The sequence below is a fragment of the Oncorhynchus mykiss genome, chromosome 32, assembly GCF_013265735.2.
Source record: "Oncorhynchus mykiss isolate Arlee chromosome 32, USDA_OmykA_1.1, whole genome shotgun sequence".
NCBI classification, from domain to species: Eukaryota; Metazoa; Chordata; class Actinopteri; order Salmoniformes; family Salmonidae; genus Oncorhynchus; species Oncorhynchus mykiss.
In genome coordinates this window covers 7,920,881-7,927,919 of record NC_050572.1, presented here as the reverse complement: position 1 = coordinate 7,927,919, position 7,039 = coordinate 7,920,881, and positions in this window count along the sequence as shown.

Here is a 7,039-nt window from a genome sequence, read left to right as displayed (position 1 = left end):
AGCCACCGTGCTTCTACACCTGCATTGCTTGCTGTTTGAGGTTTTAGGCTGGGTTTCTGTACAGCACTTTGAGATATCAGCTGATGTACGAAGGGCTTTATAAATACATTAGATTTGATTTGATGGTCTTGAATGATTGTATAGAACTATGGAAAGTACTCCTGTTGGTCCAGATGATATTGTAAAACCATGACATCATGATATTGTTGCTGCATTGAACAGACTGTAAAACCATGACATCATGATATTGTTGCTGTATTGAACAGACTGTAAAACCATGACATCATGATATTGTTGCTGTATTGATCAGACTGTAAAACCATGACATCATGATATTGTTGCTGTATTGATCAGACTGTAAAACCATGACATCATGATATTGTTGCTGTATTGCATTGAACAGACTGTAAAACCATGACATCATTCAGTTCAGGCTGGCTGCCAAATCAACTCCAGGGGAAAAGAAGAGGACACACACTGTTGGTTGCTTAGGAATGGCTTCTGATGGTCTTCATATCTTTTCCCTTCTGTGAGAGCAGACTGCCCCCTAGTGTCTAAGTTTGTATTTACATCATAAGGTGACGCCATCAGACTGCAGTCTGTCTACTGGCGGCAACTTGATCACCTGATCTGACCAGGAAACACTCTGGGCCCTTCATGGACAGGGGTAACTCTGGGCCCTGCATGGACAAGGGGTAACTCTGGGCCCTGCATGGACAAGAATAACTCTGGGCCCTACATGGACAAGAATAACTCTGGGCCCTACATGGACAAGGGGTAACTCTGGGCCCTGCATGGACAAGAAAAACTCTGGGCCCTGCATGGACAAGAATAACTCTGGGCCCTGCATGGACAGGGGTAACTCTATGCCCTGCATGGACAGGGGTAACTCTGGGCCCTGCATGGACAGGGGTAACTGTGGGCCCTGCATGGACAAGGGGTAACTCTGGGCCCTGCATGGACAAGAATAACTCTGGGTCCTACTTGTATAGGGGTGGCAGGGTAGCCTAGTGGTTAGAGCGTCGGACTAGTAATCGTAAGTTCAAATCCCCGAGCTGACAAGGTACACATCTGTCCCTTAACAGGCAGTTAGCCCACTGAATTTGTTCTTACAAAAAATATAAAATAAGGGGTTAGTTGACGTGTAGGAACATCCACCTGACAAAGTAGTGTAGTAGAATAGACCTCCTCTCCATAACAACAGGGCCCAACCCTGCACTTTAATACCCAATCTGCTGGAGCCTAACAGTCCTCCCCTGTAAAGCAGTGTGTTCTTCTGACTGCATACTGCAGGAGTGTGACGGTTGTTCACTCCAGGCAACCATTTTGATCACCACCAGATGCCTTGGTCAGACAAACAGGACCTTGTATTCTACCTCTATTTCCCTGTCCCCCCTCTCTCCTGCTCTAACTTCTCATGGAGTGTCTACTCGTTCACTACTTCCCACAAGTCTAAACGATTTGGACGGGTTGAGGCGCTAGTGGGAGTTTTATACATGTCCTAGGGCCAGCCCTATTTTTTTTGCAGTTTTAAAGTTAATTTCTTAACATTCTTGACATTTTGTCATGACTTATTGCATGAGAGAGAGAGAGAATAACTAACAAAATCAAAATCATTGGAGCTGGGGGGCTGGGGGCCTGGAGGTCACGGCTCTCGGGTGCCCGGTCGGTAATTTGACCATAATTAGAACAAGTTTAGCTAGCTAGACTAACAAAAAATAGTAAATATGTCAGCTGACATGGGTTTATTGAGTGACTGCCATAACAAGAACACATCTGTTAAACCACAACCACATTTCAGAAATTGTCCCCTTGTGTATTTTAGTATTCCAACTCTTAACAGTAAATTGAGACCCCGACTGAGGTCCTAAAACTAACCGCGGGGCCCTAATGTGGTTGCGTGTGTTGCTTACACCTAGGGCCAGCACTGTCAGTTATCATTTCCTTTCAAATCAGTGAAGTGAACAAGTGCATATTTTGGGAGGAAGGAGAGATTTGGGAAATAGTTCTACCACACTTCTCCCCCAGCTATGCCCCTTCCTTATCTCCGTGACCTTTAACCTCGTCCTCCCCCAGCTAAGCCCCTTCTTTATTTCCGTGACCTTAAACCTGTTCCCTATATAGTACACTACTTTAGACCAGAGCCCTGTTCCCTATATAGTGGCACTACTTTAGACCAGAGCCTGAAAAGATTGTGCATGTACAAAAAACTTACAAAATCTCAAATTATTTTGATAACTAGTCTAAAGAAGGCCAGTTTTATTGCTTCTTTAATCAGGACAACAGTTTTCAGCTGTGCTAACATAATTGCAAAAGGGTTTTCTAATTATTTTGTCTTTATGTAACTAGGCAAGTCAGTTAAAAACAAATTCTTATTTTCAATGACGGCCTAGGAACAGTGGGTTAACTGCCTGTTCAGGGGCAGAACGACAGATTTGTACCTTGTTAGCTCGGGGGGTTTGAACTTACAACCTTCCCGGTTACTAGTCCAACACTCTAACCACTAGGCTACCCTGCCACCCAGATCAATTAGCCTTTTAAAACGTGACATTGGAACACAGGAGTGATGGTTGCTGATAATGGGCCTCTGTACGACTATGTAGATATTCCATAATAAATCTGCCGTTTCCAGCTACAACAGTCATTTACAACATTAACAATGTCTACACTGTATTTCTGATCAATTTGATGTTATTTTAATGGACAAAAAAGTGCTTTTCTTTCAAAAACAAGGACATTTCTAAGTGACCCCAAACTTTTGAACCGTAGTGTACAGTTGAAGTCGGGAGTTTATATACACCTTAGCCAAAGACATTTAAACTCTGTTTTTCACAATTCCTGACATTTAATTATTGCTAAAAATTCCCTGTCTTAGGTCAGTTAGGATCACCTCTTAATTTTAAGAAATTAAAAATGTCAGAATAATAGTAGAGAAAATTATTTATTTCAGCTTTTATTTCTTCCATCACATTCCCAGTGGGTCCGAAGTTTACATACACTCAATTAGTACTTGGTAGCATTGCCTTTAAATTGTTTAACTTGCGTAAAACGTTTTGGGTAGCCTTCCACAAGCTTCCCACAATGAGTTGCGTGAATTTTGGCCCATTCCTCCTGACAGAGCTGGTGTAACTGAGTCAGGTTTGTAGGTCTCCTTGCTCACATGTTTTTTCAGTTCTGCCCACAAATGTTCTATGGGATTGAGGTCAGAGCTTTGTGATGGCCACTCCAATACCTTGACTTTGTTTTCCTTAAGCCATTTTGCCACAACTTTGGAAGTATGCTTGGGGAAATTGTCCATTTGGAAGACCCATTCGCAACCAAGCTTTAACTTTAACTGATGTCTTGAGATGTTGCTTCAATATATCCACATAATTTTCCTACCTCATGATGCCATCTATTTTGTGAAGTGCACCAGTCCCTCCTGCAACAAAGCACCCCCCACAACATGATGCTGCCACCCCTGTGCGTCACGGTTGGGATGGTGTTCTTCGGGCTTGCAAGCATCCCCCTTCTTACTACAAACGTAATGGTCACACCTCCACGCGTCTGCTTCCTGAGCGGTATGACGGCTGCGTGGTCCCATGGTGTTTATACTTGCATACTATTGTTTGTACAGATGAACGTGGTACCTTCAGGCGTTTCGAAATTGCTCCCCAAGGACGAACCAAACTGTGCTCTCGATCGGCTCGCACTGAGCAATATATTTGAAAAAGTTGATCGATTTACTACTGTAAAGTGGGTCCGATTAAAATGAGAGATGGGACGTTTGTTTGCCTATTGGCTACATCACGAGGATGAAACCATCACAGTCAGAAAAAGTGAGGAATTTATTCTGCAACGATAATGTTAATAAATAGGATATAGATATAACTGGTCTAGGAACAGTGGGTTAACTGGTCTAGGAACAGTGGGTTAACTGGTCTAGGAACAGTGGGTTAACTGGTCTAGGAACAGTGGGTTGACTGGTAGCGATTTCTGTATAAAACTATTTTAGAACTCAAAAGATACAAATAAAAATAAGATATTGGCTCTTATCACTAACGGCAAATGATTGCATCTCATTATATTTCCCTGTTTCTCTTGTTATGATTAAATAAGCGTGTGTTATAGTATCCCCCCCACATGCCTGCTTACAATGAAATACCTCAGCCACAAGAATCTGTGCTAAGACCTAGACACATTAAGCACATTCCCACGTCAAGTCCACTTTTTTTCTGAGTTTTATACAGTTAAAAAAAAAAAGGTTTTGGCGTATGGGGTATATTTTGTACATAGCAACATTTATAAAATGAGGCCACAAGACCTCCTTTCTGTCCCAAAACAGGCCAAAAAACGAACTCTGAGCCAGGAAACAACCTTACTTCCCCAATAAGTGTGATGATATCAAGAATCTTCTCATCTGTTCTTCTTAATATAAATATATAAAGTGTTTTTTTTTTTTCCCCCCCCTCAAAGTTGCCAGGATGTCACATGTCCTAGTAACAACCTAAAGCATTACAAAACGTGTCCTACTTATATCAGTACACTATTAACAACCTAAAGCATTACACAACTTAAATTCTATCAAATAGAGTACCACAGTATGCGTCATAATACCCATGAAACCTAGCGGTCAAACAAGGAAATGGTTATAATCATTTTTCCCACCATTCATTTTTCCCATAGGGGACTTTAGAGACACTTCAACATAAAGCGTTTGGGCTTAGCCTGGTGTGGCATTTTGATACCCGTGTAAATCTCTAGGACAAGGTTATTTATTTTATTTATTTAACTAGGCAAGTCAGTTAAGAACAATTTCTTATTTACAATGACTTTGATCAATATAGTCGCCTGTATTTACCCCTCCAAAAAATGAACCGCTAATTAGCTGCTAATGTGGCTTTCATAAAGAACTACAAATCCCACGATGATCTGGACGAGAGACTACCGAATCGAGGTAAAGGGAGGTCATCTCTGGATTAACTATCTAATGTTATCTACATTTAGTAAATGAATAAATTGGCTACATTTTCTTTAACTTGACAATTGTGTTAAATGTCTTGTGCGAGTTTTAAACATTGACACAATAACCCTGTTTAGCAAAGGCGTCTGCTAGAGATGATGTGCAGGGGCTTGCAGGGATTTGTAGTCTTGCGTGATGTCTACTTTGACGTTAATTAGCCTTTTGGAACAGGAGAGTAAAAAAAAGAGAGACTAATATATTGGATTAAAGTCGCCTTGTCCGACAGAGATTTACACGGATCAAAAAATAACTCCGGGGTAAACCGACACAAAACACAGTCATTATTTTAAGTGTTTCTAGAATCCTCTATAGGAAAAATGAACGGTGGAAAAACGATTGGAACCATTTCCTTGTTTGACCGCTAGGGTGTTATGGGTATTATGAGACGTTCACTGTGGGGCTTCTTTAAGCCATCCCATTTGTTATCAACCAAATTCAACATTCATTGTCCTCCGTACAAAACGAACGGTTAAAACACCTGCTGGAGATGACAGATTTAGGGCCAAGCTATCGCTCTGGATTCGGATCTTCCTCTGCCTAAATATAGTGGACAGCAAAGCGGTCGGGCCACTCAAGAAGTGAAAATAAATGTGTGGTACCTTTATTAAAACACTATAATCCATTTCAATTTTTTAAACATAAATCCAAACAAAAAAATACAACAAAAAACATTCCCAAACACTAAAAAGAACCAATCTCTGTGTTGGGCATCAGTGGATTTCCTACAAACAAGTCTTGATGACATCATGCCTGGGCTTGCGTCCCAAATGCCACCCCCCCCCCCTGGTTAAAAGTAGTGCACTATAAAAGGGAATATAGTGCACTACACTCCATCAAGACATCCTGACGTACCCTGTGTTTTCATGGTTTAGCAAGAAGGTCAAAAACAGCTCCAATGACCTCTTGGTATTCAGTATTTCAACCTGTATTTGTACTGTTGTAGTGCAGGGCAACAGCTTGGCATCAGTATTTCAACCTGTATAACATTCAATACTCTGGGAACAGTTCTGATATATATATATATATATATATATATATATATATATATATTAGAATCCTACGTGTCCTAACTAAAACCCATGGCTCTGGTTTAAGCTCGGCATCGTATCGCTGGACGGTGGGTAGAAACAGCAATTCATGCTCATAAAAATCCAAAACATCTTAATAAAAGCATTAAGTAAAACTCATGTATATATTTATTTATATAAATCACATTTAAAACTTAATAGAAGAGTCCACGATCTATAAAGGAAAACTGCAGAGAAAAAGACTGGTGACACCAAGGTGCAGTTTCCCCTCGATACAGATCTAGGATCAGATTCCCCTAGATACAGATCTAGGATCAGATTCCCCTAGATACAGATCTAGGATCAGTTTCCCCTAGATACAGATCTAGTATCAGTTTCCCCTAGATACAGATCTAGAATCAGATTCCCCTAGATACAGATCTAGAATCAGATTCCCCTAGATACAGATCTAGGATCAGACTCCCCTAGATACAGATCTAGGATCAGATTCCCCTAGATACAGATCTAGGATCAGATTCCCCTAGATACAGATCTAGGATCAGTTTCCCCTAGATACAGATCTAGTATCAGTTTCCCCTAGATACAGATCTAGAATCAGATTCCCCTAGATACAGATCTAGAATCAGACTCCCCTAGATACAGATCTAGGATCAGATTCCCCTAGATACAGATCTAGGATCAGATTCCCCTAGATACAGATCTAGGATCAGATTCCCCTAGATACAGATCTAGGATCAGATTCCCCTAGATACAGATCTAGGATCAGATTCCCCTAGATACAGATCTAGGATCAGATTCCCCTAGATACAGATCTAGGATCAGATTCCCCAAGATACAGATCTAGGATCAGATTCCCCAAGATACAGATCTAGGATCAGATTCCTCTAGATACAGATATAGGATCAGATTCCACCTTCCCCAAGCCTAAGCAAAACTGACCCAAGATCAGCGTCCCGGGTCAACGCCACCGTAGTCCTGGGGGAGAGCAAGAGTAGTTACTGAAATTCAG